The following is a 15804-nucleotide window of genomic DNA, read 5'->3' as shown; positions in this document are numbered from 1 at the left end:
CACATCTGTACATGACTACTGGTAAAACTATAGCTTTGGCTGGGTGGACCTTTATTGGCAAGGAGATGTACTACTTTTTAATATTCTGTTTAAGTTTGCCAAAGCTTTCCTTCCAAAGAGTAAGCATCTTTTAATTTCATGGCTGCAGTCACCATCTGCAGTGATTTTGGAGCCCAAGAAAAGAAACTTTATCACTGCTTCTACTTTTCCCCCTTCTTTTTGCCTTGAAGTGATGGGACTAGATGCCATGCTTCATTTTTTTGAATGTTGAGTTTTAAGCCAGCTTTTTTACTTTCCTCTTTCACCCTCATCAAGAGGCTCTTTAGTTTCTCTTCACTTTCTGCTGTTAGAGTGGTATCATCTGCATATCTGAGGTTGTTGATATTTTTCCTCACAATCTTGATTCCAGCTTGTGATTCATCCAGTCTGGCATTTTGCATGATGTTCTCTGCATGTAAGTTAAATAAGCAGGGTGACAATATACTAATGTTGGCAACTCTGATTCATCTGCCTTTTCTAAATCCAGCCTGTACATCTGAAAGTTCTCAGTTTGCATACTGTTGAAGCCTAGCTTGAAGTAAGTATTTTGAGTATCACTTACTAGCATGTGAAATGAGAGCAATTGCCCTTCATTGGGATTGGAATGAAAACTGACCCTTTTGAGTCCTGTGGCCATTGCTGAGTTTTCCAAATTTGCTGGCATATTGAGTGCAGCACTTCAACACCATCATCTTTTAGGATTTTAAATAGTTCAGCTGGAATTCCATTGCCACCACTAGCTCTGTTTGTACTAATGCTTCCTAAGGCCCACTTGACTTCACACTCTAGGATGTCTGGTTCTAGGTGAGTGACTACATCATCGTAGTTATTCAGATCACTAAGACTTTTTTTGTATAGTTCTGTGTATTCTTGCCACCTTGCCTTGATCTCCTCTGTTAGATCCTTATTGTTTCTGTCCTTTATCATGCCCATCCTTGCATGAAATGTTCCCTTGATAGCTATAATTTTCTTTAAGAGAAAAAAATACGTGTGTGTGTATATATATACTTTCCCTGGTGGCTCAGCTCCTAAAGAATTCACCTGCGAAGTGGGAGACCTGGGTTTGATCCCTGCATTGGGAAGATCCCCTGGAGAAGGTAATGGCTACCCAGTCTAGTATTCTGGCCTGGAGAATTCCATGGACTGTATAGTTCATGGGGTTGCAAGGAGTCATACACAACTAAGTGACTTTCACTTTCATATATATATATATATATATATATATATATATATATAAAATTATGTAAGGCTTGTAAGAGGAAACATAAAAAGATTTTTTTTGTTTTGTTTTCTTTTGAGCATACCACCCAGGCTGCAGTACAGCTGATGGCTGTGGAGAGGTTGAGGTTGGGAAGCTAGGAGAGGAAGAGACTAGATTAGTTATGAAGCTATTGCAACAGAATGGGTGAAGGATGGCCAAAGCCTGAGTAGAAGTATGTAAGTGAGAGTGGTAAGTTATGTCTGTATTCTAGACATTGCTGAGTTGTGATCAGGAACCTATGTCTATATTTATGTTTGCGGTGCTAGGCTAGGAAGTGAAAGCCTAACAATATATATGCTAAGTCAAGGCATTAGTGATTGATTTCATTATCTAATGTTTAACTTTAGTGAAACTTATGGCTGATTCTGCTTAATGACTCCTAATTTCTGTGGTCTTCATAGACAGATTCCAAAAGCAGGCATGTTTGGTGCTAACCTCACCACCTTCCACCTCATTGTGTTTGTTCTACTTGGCATACCAGGACTGGAGAACTACCACACCTGGCTCTCCATCCTCTTCTGCCTGATGTACATCATTGCAGTCTTGGGAAATGGAGCCCTTATACTTGTTGTCCTCAATTAATGCACTCTCCATGAACCCTACAATGTCTACCTATCCATGCTGGCTGGCACTGACATTCTGCCGTCCACCACCACTGTGCCCAAGGCTCTTGCTATTTTCTGGTTCCATGCTGGGGAGATTGCCTTTGATGCCTGCATCACTCAGGTGTTTTTCATCCATGTTGCCTTTGTAACTGAGTCAGAAATCCTTCTGGCAATGGCATTTGACTGCTACATGGCCATTTGTACTCCTTTGAGGTACACAGCCATCTTAACTCCTCAGTTCAGTTCAGTTGCTCAGTTGTGTCCTACTCTTTGTGACCCCATGGACTGCAGTGCATCAGGCCTCCCTGTCCATCACCAACTCCCAGAGCTTGCTCAAACTCATGTCTATCGAGTCAGTGATGACATCCAACCATCTCATTTTAACTCTTACTGCAATCATAAAAATGAACCTGGAAATCTGGGGATGGAACCCTGGGGCCATTTTCCCTATCATATTCTTGCTGAAGAGGCTGCCATACTGTTGAACCAATGTCATCCCCAACTCATACTGTGAACTCATTGGGGTAGCCAAACTGGCCTGTGGCTGGCATCACCGTCAATATCCAGTATGGCTTCTCAGTGCCAATGGCATCAGTTTTGGCAGATGTTGCACTCATTGGTGTTTCCTACACTTTGATCCTCCAAACTGTGTTTAGATATTCTTCCCAGGAAGCCTGACACAAGGCTGTCAATACTTGTGGTTCCCATATTGGATTCATTCTCCTTTTTTTCATCCCATCCTTTTTCATTTTCCTTACTTATTGCTTTGGCAAGAACATTCCCCACCATATCCACATCCTTCTGGTAAATCTCTATGTGTTAATTCCCCCATGCTTAATCCCATCATCTGTGGAACAAAGACCAAGGAAATCAGGGACAGTGTGGCTCACATGCTATCTGTTGTGGGGAAGTCTTGAGAAAGCTCATGGCTCCTTTACAGGTTTTCAAAGCAACAGGAAAAAAGAGAACTTACCAAGTTCTCAAATTTAGACGCTGTAGTGTGTTGCAGAAGAATGCACATGGGCTTTGAAATAAAATGCATCTGGATTTAAATCCTGGCTTCCTTACTTTCTGATTTTTGACGATGGGTAGATTCCCACTTTTTGGAAATTTAGTCCTAACCTATATAATGAAACATTGTACCTAGGCTCTAAGGCTTAAATTAAATATGTAAACAACATGATACATTGCTTAGCATTTAGTGGACTCTCAGTGTTAGCTATAATTCTAACTTGAAGTTGTTGGCTGAGGAAGATTTTTTAGATTTCATGTATATGAGATTTCCAATGTTTCCAGAGGCTCCTCTACCTCCTGCTTACCTTCCAAGAACATCATCACCTCCAACACCACTGCCATCATAACCACAAGTTTATTTTACAAATCAAATTATATAATGAATATAAAAGAGTGTTTTAAAAATTATACTGTTGGGGTATGGAGGTTCCTTTAAAAACTAAGAATACAGCTACCATACAACCCTGCAATCCGACTCCTAGGCATATATCTACAGAAAAGCATGATTTGAAAGGATACACGCAGCCTCATGTTCATTGCAGCAATGCTTACCATAGCCAAGGCGTGGGAACAACCTAAATGTCCATTGACAGCAGAATGAATAAATATGAATAAATATGAAATATGAAGCATTAGCATGAAAGAAGTCAGACACAAAGACATGTACTATAAAGCTTACATGTGGAATCTAGAAAAACCAAACTAACAGAAACAATGGAATTGTGATTACCAGTGTCTGGGAAGTGGGAGAAATGGAAAAATGTTGGTTGAAGTGTACAAACTTCCAGTCTTAAGACAATTAAGTTCTGGGGATCTAATGTACAATATGGTAATTATAGCTAATAATGTTGTATAATACACTTGAGAATTGCTTAGAGAGTAGATCTTAAATATTCTCATCACACACAAAAAATGATAATCATATGATGGGGTAGAGGTGTTAGTGGTACTATGGTGGTGATCATTTTGAAATATATGAGAATATCAAGTCAGTATATTGTACATCTTAAACTTACACATGTTACATGTCAAATATATCTCAATAAGCCTGGGAAAAAACACTTGGAGGAGAGCTATCAGTAGTCATTCAACTGACAATATTATCATTTTTTCCTTTTCTGTGTGAATGGCAAGTGATGTTTTATTGTGTCAAATAACTAGAAATTTGAAGTTATGCTTACCAATACAGTCACTGATTTTCATAATTTTCGAATAATGCAAAGCATATTTACCTAACAGGATTTAATGAAGATTAAATGAGATTGTGTTTGGGGCAATTCTTAAGCTGCCAAGTACTCTATATAGAGTATTACAATTATTCTTATGCCCCCTCCAGATGGATCAGATCAGATCAGTCGCTCAGTCGTGTCCGACTCTTTGCAACCCCATGAATCGCAGCACGTCAGGCCTCCCTGTCCATCACCAGCTCCTGGAGTTCACTGAGACTCACGTCCATCGAGTCAGTGATGCCATCCAGCCATCTCATCCTCTGTCGTCCCCTTCTCCTCCTGCCCCCAATGCCTCCCAGCATCAGAGTCTTTTCCAATGAGTCAACTCTTCGCAGGAGGTGGCCAAAGTACTGGAGTTTCAGCTTCAGCATCATTCCTTCCAAAGAAATCCCAGGGCTGATCTTCAGAATGGACAATTCTGGGGATTGGATCTCCTTGCAGTCCAAGGGACTCTCAAGAGTCTTCTCCAACACCACAGTTCAAAAGCATCAATTCTTCGGCACTCAGTCTTCTTCACAGTCCAACTCTCACATCCATACATGACCACAGGAAAAACCATAGCCTTGACTAGACGAACCTTTGTTGGCAAAGTAATGTCTCTGCTTTTGAATATGCTATATAAGTTGGTCATAACCTTCCTTCCAAGGAGTAAGCGTCTTTTAATTTCATGGCTGCAGTCACCATCTGTAGTGATTTTGGAGCCCAGAAAAATAAAGTCTGACACTGTTTCCACTGTTTCCCCATCTATTTCCCATGAAGTAATGGGACCAGATGCCATGATCTTCGTTTTCTGAATGTTGAGCTTTAAGCCAACTTTTTCACTCTCCTCTTTCACTTTCATCAAGAGGCTTTTGAGTTCCTCTTCACTTTCTGCCATAACAGTGGTGTCATCTGCATATCTGAGGTTATTGATATTTCTCCCAGCAATCTTGATTCCAGCTTGTATTTCTTCCAGTCCAGCGTTTCTCATGATGTACTCTGCATATAAGTTAAATAAACAGGGTGACAATATACAGCCTTGACGAACTCCTTTTCCTATTTGGAACCAGTCTGTTGTTCCATGTCCAGTTCTAACTGTTGCTTCCTGACCTGCATACAAATTTCTCAAGAGGCAGATCAGGTGGTCTGGTATTCCCATCTCTTTCAGAATTTTCCACAGTTTATTGTGATCCACACAGTCAAAGGCTTTGGCATAGTCAATAAAGCAGAAATAGATGTTTTTCTGGAACTCTCTTGCTTTTTCTATGATCCAGCGAACGTTGGCAATTTGATCTCTGGTTCCTCTGCCTTTTCTAAAACCAGCTTGAACATCAGGAAGTTCACGGTTCACATATTGCTGAAGCCTGGAGAATTTTGAGCATTACTTTACTAGCGTGTGAGATGAAGGCAATGAAAGCAATTGGGTTAATCTGGAAGACTTGTCAGTGATTACTTCTCTTCTCCTCCTACACCTCCTACACGTTGGAGTCTGAAATTGCTGATCATTGGTGGAAGAGTCAGCATGACTTGTTGGAAAAGAATGCAACTTCTCTACACAACTATCTTTAAACACAGCTCTCAAGTCCACCCATCCTGGTTTAAGGGGTGATTACTTGAGGTTTTCTGCTTTCATGTCCTGCTCTACATTAAACTACATATTCTGAGTGGTCACCTAATGGTTCCTACCACTGCTCCACAGCAGTGGAGAATCTGTCTTCCAAGGAGCTGATGATACCCATGTGTGAATTCATCCACAAGCCTCATGAAGTCTGTCCTCAGTACATAGTCTGGAATTATATATATATATATATATATATATATATATATATATCTCGAGAAAGACACTAAATCTATCGTTCTATGAGTCATTCACATAGAATTTGTTAGGCAGCGCTGGGGTTCAGAGTCCTGTGCTAGACACACTGACTTTTACACAGGTTCGCTGGGGAGAGAAAAATGGTAAAAATTCATTTAGATCCCCCCGCCAAAGGCACTTGGAATTATTTATCCAAGCTTTGAATTTTATTGCAAAAATTTAAAAATTACTCCTTTATGGACTGTACATGCTTCCCTGGTAGCTCAGTTGGTAAAGAATCTGCCTATGATTCAGGAGATCCAGGTTCGATCTCTAGGTGGGGAAATCCCCTGGAGAAGGAATGGCTACCCACTCCAGTATTCTTGCATAGAAAACCTCATGGACAGAGAAGCCTGGAAGGATGCACATTCAATGTACATTTTCTTCTAGTCTCTTTCAATTTCATCAACATCTTAGTTACATATGGTTATAGGGCTGTTCCCAGTGTACAAACGAGAGAAAAAAGAGGGAGGTTAGATAAATTGCAAAGACACTGTTCTGTGTTTGCATTGCAGTTAACCAAAATAGAACACAGGTTGTAAGTAAAATTGGAGCTTACTATCTTACCAGATTTAAGAAAGACTAAGAAACTAAGAAGGGTAAGGATATGAAGTCTAGTCAAGGCTATGGTTTTTCCAGCAGTCATGGATGGATGTGACTATAAAGAAAGCTGAGCACAGAAGAATTGATGCTTTTGAACTGTGGTGTTGGAGAAGACTCTTGAGAGTCCCTTGGGCTGCAAGGAGATCCAACCAGTCCATCCTAAAGGAAATCAATCCTGGGTGTTCATTGGAAGGACTGATGTTGAAGCTGAAACTCCAGTACTTTGGCCACCTGATGTGAAGAGCTGACTCATTTGAAAAGACCCTGATACTGGGAAAGATTGAAGGCAGGAGGAGAAGGGGACAACAGAGGATGAGATGGTTGGATGGCATCACCGACTTAATGGACATGTGTTTGGATAAACTCCGGGAGTTGGTGATAGATGGGGAGGCCTGGCTGCGGTTCATGGGGTCACAAAGTCAGGCACAACTGAGTGACGAACTGAACTGAACTGAAGGATATGAAACCATGGGAAGTATGGGAACTAGCCCCCTCCATTTGTCATCTGTTTTTTATCTGTGTGGCAAAACACTTGAAACAGATATTGTACATCAACTATACTTCAATTAAAAAAAAATTCATGACAAAAAGATGTAGATAGGTCTAGACTCTGTTGGGATCATCTTCATCCACTCATCAGGGAAGGTAATATTATATTAAACTAAAAAATGAAGAGATTTTGGGGCAGGTGGTCTCACTCATTACCTTTCTTGCAGAAAGCTTTGTGTTTTCAATACAAATTGGCTCCATATACGGTGAGGGAGGTCAGCCTTTGTCAAGCCACAGAAGAATTTGTTAAATTCTTGCCATACACAATTGTTTTTTTACTACGCTGAATGAAAATCTGCTGCTTTCACTGTTAGACAAGAATTTGGCAACATTTAAAAAAATAATTGCTTAATTCACATGCTATAAATTTACCCTTTAAAGCATACAGTTCAATAGTTTTTAGTATATTCACAGTTGTGCAACTATCACCCAGTATCTAATTCCAGAACACTTTTATCTTCACAAAAAGGAATCTGTTACCCATTAGCAATTATCATCAATCCCTCAGCATCCCAGCCACCGAGAGACACTAGTCTACTTTCTGTCTCTATGGCTTTGTCTATTATGCACATTTCATGTATATGGAATTATACAATATATGACTTTTTATGTCTGACTCTTTTAATTAGGATAGTGTTTTTAAGGTTCATAAGTGTTATATCATGTAACACAGTGTCAGTACTTCATTCTTTTTTGTTGTTGAATAATATTTCAATATATGGATATGTCTTGTTTTGTTTATCCATTCATCAACTGATGGGCATTTCAGTTATATTCCATATGTGCAACTTTTAAATATAAATTCTTTTCATTGAAAACAATATGTATAGTTCTACTTATATAGGAACTACCTCTTGTATTTATTTTCATTTATATTATTTAAAAAACATTTATTTATTTGGCTGCATCAGGTCTTAGGATTTTTCATTGTGCACAGGCTCTCTAGTTGTGCCTGACCCTGTGATAGCTGAGAAGTTTTTCTTTGCATAGCCTTCTGGCTGGATCACCTCACCATTTTCAACAGGGACTGTTAAAGCTCGGCCTCATCTCCTTGGCCTTGTTCCGGATACAGCTGTTAACCCTTGCACAAGTGAAGAGACTAATGAAAGATAAAGACAGGCAAGTTGAGAAATCCAAGGATAGTGAGCCAGAGTATAGTCCAGGACAGAATCCTAGCGGGGTGGGCTGCCTCCCTGATTCCGCTCCCAGTGTCTTGGTATTGGCTGGTTTCCTTACTACTGCAGAGGGCACCCACCGTGAGGTGCCATGAAGCTGTCATCAGGTTGGTGTGTCCTTCAGGGCTGCTTTCCTGCCCACGGCTGCTGCTGCTTCTGCTTAGGTGTTTGTGGCTCAGTGCAAATCTATCCCCCTCCCTACCACTCCTGGGGTTTGGGGTCTGCATCAGAGCTGTGAAATGACCTGATCTTGCACCGACACTCCTTGGCTCCCTGCTTAAGTCAGGTTATTGTCTTACTCCAGCAGGAGGGACCCTTGGTGACTTTGGGGGTTTATCTTGGTCATCTGTGAACCATCCCTTTCAAACCTAATCTTGGGAGGCAGTACCACCAGATGAACAGTTCTGCCAGGTTGAATTGTAGGTATAAGCTGTGTTCTCAGGAATTTCCTGGCTGTCCAGAAGTTAGGGCTCTGAGCTTCCACTTCAAAGGGCACAGGTTTGATCCTAAGGTCCTGCATGGCTGGAAAAAAAAAAAAAAAAAGATGTGTTCTCCCTTCTATCCACAGTTGGGTTTCTCCCCATTCATTCTAGCAAGTAAAGTCAGTTTTGTTATAATGTGACATGTTACATTATAAAATCTTAAAAATCACCATGCTATGCAAATCCCACATGAAATCCATAGGATTTATGGAAGAATGGAGTTAGGAGCACAGTATGCAAAAACTTTGTCAATGGCATGTAAAAAAAAGAGAGAGAAAAAATATAAACAGTACCAGAGTTTTACACGTTAAATGATTAAGAACAATACAAATACTACAAAGAATACAATACTTTGAAACAGACATGAAGTTTGTGGAAGTAGGTAAACAGATTGAAGCTTGTGAGTTATTTTGAAGTGGTAGAAATAACTTTATCTGAAATAAAATGGAAAGTTGTGAAGTGAATGGAGGTAGCTGGTAGATATTTGGAGTGTGTGCTGAGTGTGTGTGTTTTGTGTACTTCTAACATAGTTTGTTTTCAGCTTGATGCAGCTTTCTCCATTCAACCCGTGTTCAGTTCAGTTCAGTCGCTCAGTCGTGTCCGACTCTTTGCGACACCATGAATCACAGCACGCCAGGCCTCCCTGTCCATCACCAACGCCCAGAGTTCACTCAGACTCATGTCCATCGAGTCAGTGATGCCGTCCAACCATCTCATCCTCTGTCGTCCCCTTCTCCTCCTGCCCCCAATCCCTTCCAGCATCAGAGTCTTTTCCAATGAGTCAACTCTTCGCATGAGGTGGCCAAAGTACTGAAGTTTCAGCTTCAGCATCATTCCCTCAAAAGAAATCCCAGGGCTGATCTCCTTCAAAATAGACTGGTTGGATCTCCTTGCAGTCCAAGGGACTCTCAAGAATCTTCTCCCACACCACAGTTCAAAAGCATCGATTCTTAGGTGCTCAGCCTTATTCACAGTCCAACTCTCACATCCATACATGACCACAGGAAAAACCATAGCCTTGACTAGATGAACCTTTGTTGGCAAAGTAATGTCTCTGCTTTTGAATATGCTATCTAGGTTGGTCATAACTTTCCTTCCAAGGAGTAAGCGTCTTTTAATTTCATGGCTGCAGTCACCATCTGTAGTGATTTTGGAGCCCAGAAAAATGAAGTCTGACACTGTTTCCACTGTTTCCCCATCTATTTCCCATGAGGTGGTGGGACCGGATGCCATGATCTTCGTTTTCTGAATGTTGAGCTTTAAGCCAACTTTTCACTCTCCACTTTCACTTTCATCAAGAGGCTTTTGAGTTCCTCTTCACTTTCTGCCATAAGGGTGGTGTCATCTGCATATCTGAGGTTATTGATATTTCTCCCAGCAATCTTGATTCCAGCTTGTGTTTCTTCCAGTCCAGTGTTTCTCATGATGTACTCTGCATATAAGTTAAATAAACAGGGTGATAATATACAGCCTTGACGTACTCCTTTTCCTATTTGGAACCAGTCTGTTGTTCCATGTCCAGTTCTAACTGTTGCTTCCTGACCTGCATACAGATTTCTCAAGAGGCAGGTCAGGTGTTCTGGTATTCCCATCTCTTTCAGAATTTTCCACAGTTTATTGTGATCCACACAGTCAAAGGCTTTGGCATAGTCAATAAAGCAGAAATAGATGTTTTTCTGGAACTCTCTTGCTTTTTCCATGATCCAGCAGATGTTGGCAATTTGATCTCTGGTTCCTCTGCCTTTTCTAAAACCAGCTTGAACATCAGAAAGTTCACGGTTCACATATTGTTGAAGCCTGGCTTGGAGAATTTTGAGCATTACTTTACTAGCATGTGAGATGAGTGCAATTGTGTGGTAGTTTGAGCATTCTTTGGCATTGCCTTTCTTTGGGATTGGAATGAAAATTGACCTTTTCCATTCCTGTGGCCACTGCTGAGTGTGTTACTAGTGTACAAAATTGCCCAAGGGCAAATGTGAAATTCAGTTATGCTCAAATTGTTTCAAAACATATCATTGGTTTTGGGACATATTTGTATGTTCAAACTAAGTGACACAGCAGAACTGAGTGTATGTAATCACTGTCTCCTCTGTCAACAGACTTCCTCTCTCCCATATCTTGCACCTTAGTAAATGACTGTCAACTTAAAAAAACTCTGTTCCACGTATTTATCCCTAGGTCTTTCTGTGGTACTTTCCAGTCTCATTCCTCTATCCTCAGGATCTGCCTATTATCTTCTAAGCTGCAGTGAACATGGGGGTACAGGTATCTTTTCAAATTAGTATTTTTATTTTTCTTTGGATAGATACTAAGAGTGGACTTGCTGCGTGATCAGATCAGATCAGATCAGATCAGATGCTCAGTCGTGTCCGACTCTTTGTGACCCCATGAATTGCAGCATGCCAGCCCTCCCTGTCCATCACCAACTCCTGGAGTTCACTCAGACTCACGTCCATCGAGTCAGTGATGCCATCCAGCCATCTCATCCTCTGTTGTCCCCTTCTCCTCCTGCCCCCAATCCCTCCCATCATCAAAGTCTTTTCCAATGAGTCAACTCTTCGCATGAGGTGGCCAAAGTACTGGAGTTTCAGCTTGAGCATCATTCCTTCCAAAGAAATCCCAGGGCTGATCTCCTTCAGAATGGACTGGTTGGATCTCCTTGCAGTCCAAGGGACTCTCAAGAGTCTTCTCCCACACCACAGTTCAAAAGCATCAATTCTTCGGCGCTCAGCCTTCTTCACAGTCCAACTCTCACATCCGTACATGACCACTGGAAAAACCATAGCCTTGACTAGACGAACCTTTGTTGGCAAAGTAATGTCTCTGCTTTTGAATATGCTATCTAGGTTGGTCATAACTTTCCTTCCAAGGAGTAAGCGTCTTTTAATTTCATGGCTGCAGTCACCATCTGCAGTGATTTTGGAGCCCAGAAAAATAAAGTCTGACACTGTTTCCACTTTTTCCCCATCTATTTCCCATGAAGTGGTGGGACCAGATGCCATGATCTTCGTTTTCTGAATGTTGAGCTTTAAGCCAACTTTTCACTCTCCACTTTCACTTTCATCAAGAGGCTTTTGAGTTCCTCTTCACTTTCTGCCATAAGGGTGGTGTCATCTGCATATCTGAGGTTATTGATATTTCTCCCGGCAATCTTGATTCCAGCTTGTGTTTCTTCCAGTCCAGTGTTTCTCATGATGTACTCTGCATATAAGTTAAATAAGCAGGGTGACAATATACAGCCTTGATGTACTCCTTTTCCTATTTGGAACCAGTCTGTTGTTCCATGTCCAGTTCTAACTGTTGCTTCCTGACTTACGTACAGATTTCTCAAGAGGCAGGTCAGGTGGTCTGGCATTCCCATCTCTTTCAGAATTTTCCACAGTTGATTGTGATCCACACAGCCAAAGGCTTTGGCATAGTCAATAAAGCAGAAATAGATGTTTTTCTGGAACTCTCTTGCTTTTTCCATGATCCAGCAGATGTTGGCAATTTGATCTCTGGTTCCTCTGCCTTTTCTAAAACCGGCTTGGAGATCAGGAAGTTCACGGTTCACATATTGCTGAAGCCTGGCTTGGAGAATTTTGAGCATTACTTTACTAGCGTGTGAGATGAGTGCAATTGTGCGGTAGTTTGAGCATTCTTTGGCATTGCCTTTCTTTGGGATTGGAATGAAAATTGACCTTTTCCAGTCCTGTGGCCACTGGTGAGTTCTACTAAAACAAAAGGTGGAGTTGGGCTGGGGTAGGTGTCAGGAGAAATGGGTTTCAGCTCTGGGCTGGGCTAGTGGAAAATTAGTGGTGGAATTTAGGGAGAGGTTGATCAGTAGGGTTTGTCAAGCATATGGAGTTATTCCTGAGATTGCAAAGGCTTTTGTCTGTGATTAGGCCATCTGTTGGAGAGGGCAATGGAAACCAACTCCGGTACTCTTGCCTGGAAAATCCCATGGACAGAGGAGCCTGGTAGGCTGCAGTCCATGGGGTCGCTAGGAGTCGGACAAGAGTGAGTGACTTCACTTTCACTTTTCATTTTCATGCACTGGAAAAGGAAATGGCAATCCACTCCAGTGTTCTTGCTTGGAGAATCCTAGGGACGGCAGAGCCTGGTGGGCTGCCATCTATGGGGTCGCACAGAGTCGGACACGACTGAAGCGACTTAGCAGCAGCAGCAGCAGCAGGCCATCTGTGCTTGCCAATTGCTGCTCTTAGAAGTTAGGCTCCATAGAGGATGAGAGATAGGGTGCTATCTCCTTCGATGTTTATATTTTAGGAGAAAGTTCCCAGGTCTTGAGAAAGACATTTATTTCTAGGTTGTAAAACTGAGAGAAGATTGAGAGAAGGTTTATTTATATGGCAAAAGGGTAGAGTAAGAATTTACAAGTTTTCTCAAGCAAATGTCCTAAGAATAGGGAGGCTAGATGCTAACAGGGAAAAAATCTGTCTAAAGTTTAGACCAAGTCATCTTGGTTATTGACTAATTGTTTTTCTTTCTAGTTGGCAATCTCAGAATGCTGCTGTATTTGTTTGATGCAGCCTGTTGTCGGGGAGGTATGGGGTGTGCCAGGGGTAGATTTACAGTTAAGCTTTTTTTCCATGTCTCATGGGGCATGAATATTTGCATCCATTTGGGTCGCTGTCCTATTTTCTGACCCAGTCACCACTATTCTGGAACACTTAGCCCTCTTGTCTGATTTTTGGCTCACTTCTTGGTCTAATGGTGTATGTGCAAAAGGCTCTCCCGCCTACCTGCTCCTACTCTGCTACCCATTAATCAGCAAGCTGATTTTCTCATGCCCCCACCCCTGCTCTTTTAGAATCAGATATTTCTGAATCTGAATCAGTATTATGTTTGTAGCAGTCCTTTTCCATGCACCTTTTGGGCTTCCATTCTTTCCGATAATTCTGCTATAGATGTCTTTCTTCTTTTGGAGTTTCTTTACGTTTTTCTCTTTTTAAAATGGCTCTGCATTTGTTTCGTATCGTGTTTTAGATCGACTTACTGTTGACTATCTTGTCAGTATTGCTAGGTTTAGAGTGGAAGGAGGAGGCTGCCGTGAATGCTGTTTGTCATGTAGATTCAGAGATCTTTGGAACTTATTTGCTCTGGAATCTTTGAGACCTTCTTCATGGCACATTATGTTATATATTTCTGAAAATATTGAATGGAAAGAATGTGATGTACATTTTCTGTTTTCAGAAGTTAGTACATTCAGAATGTATTCAAACCCAACTTTCTATAACATTCCACCATCACAGATTGGGAATGTAAAAGGCTTAACTTTTGAGTCTTTCTTGCAATCAGATCTGAACATCAGACTCATTTCTGGCCCACCAGGTATGAGTAAAATTCTGTCGAGACTCCATATTAAATAACTTCCTTCTTGTCTGGAATGTGGGGATGAATGTGGAGTAAGGTATCTATAGTTTAGAATGACAGAGCAGAAAGTTGAAAGAGCCTGATTCCTTCATGTCACAATAGTTGCTGTTCTTCAGTTGATAAGTCATATCCGACACTTTGCAACTTCACGGACTGCAGCACTCCAGGCTCATCTGTCCCTCACTATTTCTTGGAATTTGCTCAAATTCATGTCCATTGAGTTGGTGATGCTATCTAACTATCTCTTCCTCTGCTGCCCCCTTCTCTTTTTGCCTTCCATCTTACCCAGCATGGTACAACAGTGCTGCTTTAATAATTCTGAACTGCCTGACTGTGGTGTGTATGTGTGTGTGATGAGAAAAATAAACTCCAGTGTGGCTGGCCACTATTATCTATTGTCTCATATACAGCCAAACACAATCCTAATAGTTTGTTACCTAAAGTTAAGGAGACACATCTCTCTCCTTCCTGATGTTCTGTGCCATGTGCTGGCCCGTCCTTTGCCATAACACTTCTGTTCACTCTTCACTCACTCTCCAGAGTTGGAGGACACTCTTAAGTGTCTTAATCTGAGCAGTTAATGAAAAAAAAAAAAAAGTTGAATAGAGCTCAGTCCTTTTCTCTCTCCTAGTCTCTAGAACATGTGTCTCTATGGCTCTCAACCATGTGGTAACCCCATTTTTAAAGGTCCTATATCTGCAAGGGAATCTGCAGTTGGGGAAGGTCAGTTTGATTCAAGAAATTGCTAACATTCAGCTGACAGCATATTGAAGAAGAGGGTATACAAATCTATAAAATTTAGGCATTCAAATACATGTTTTTGTTGTATTTTCCATTTTCTACTTGCAGCCAAGGCAGACTTCCGGGAAGATATCACTATGCACTTAAGAAATAAGGAATTATGTTTCACCTACTTGAAGGTGGTGTATCTGCTGCTACTGCTGCTAAGTCACTTCAGTCGTGTCCGACTCTGTGCAACCCCATAGACGGCAGCCCACCAGGCTCCCCCGTCCCTGGGATTCTCCAGGCAAGAACACTGGAGTGGGTTGCCATTTCCTTCTCCAATGCACGAAAGTGAAAAGTGAAAATGAAGTCGCTCAGTCGTGTCCGACTCTTCGAGACCCCATGGACTGCAGCCCACCAGGCTCCTCCGTCCATGGGATTTTCCAGGCAAGAGTACTGGAGAGGGTTGCCATTGCCTTCTCCGGGTGTATCTACATATATTATTTAGAATTTTTCTGCTTAAGAGGTTTGTCTATTCTCCCTTACATATTTATTTATTGGATCATTTATTTATATCAGAATGGAGTCATGGATATTTATTTTGTACTTTAGTTTTAATCCAATACTAGAACTTCTGACCTGTAAAGAGCTTTTTATCATCACTCCTATCCTTACAACAAAAACCTCAAAAACAAGCTGAAAAAAAGGAAATTCAGTGATTTTTCTTGGACTCATCAGAGAATTGACATTTCAGGGTAACTTCTACCCCCAAATTTGGGGGGACAGATAAAGACAGAGAATTCAGAAAATCTGGCTAATAGGAGCAGAATCTACTGGAGCCATAAACTGGTATGAAACTTCATAGATAATTTAGACAAATCCTGGAGGATGTGTGTGGACTAGTATGAAAATGGGAA

General features: G+C 41.2%; 1 pseudogene; it reads left to right on the top strand.

Moving 5' to 3' along the window:
- Positions 1–1358: 1358 nt before the first annotated feature.
- LOC123329760 lies at positions 1359–2955 on the top strand (annotated as a pseudogene).
- Positions 2956–15804: the final 12849 nt, after the last annotated feature.

The sequence above is a fragment of the Bubalus bubalis genome, chromosome 16 (assembly GCF_019923935.1).
Source record: "Bubalus bubalis isolate 160015118507 breed Murrah chromosome 16, NDDB_SH_1, whole genome shotgun sequence".
NCBI lineage: Eukaryota > Metazoa > Chordata > Mammalia > Artiodactyla > Bovidae > Bubalus > Bubalus bubalis.
Note: the sequence above shows the minus strand (reverse complement) of the source record. Positions and strands in the feature narration are given on the sequence as shown.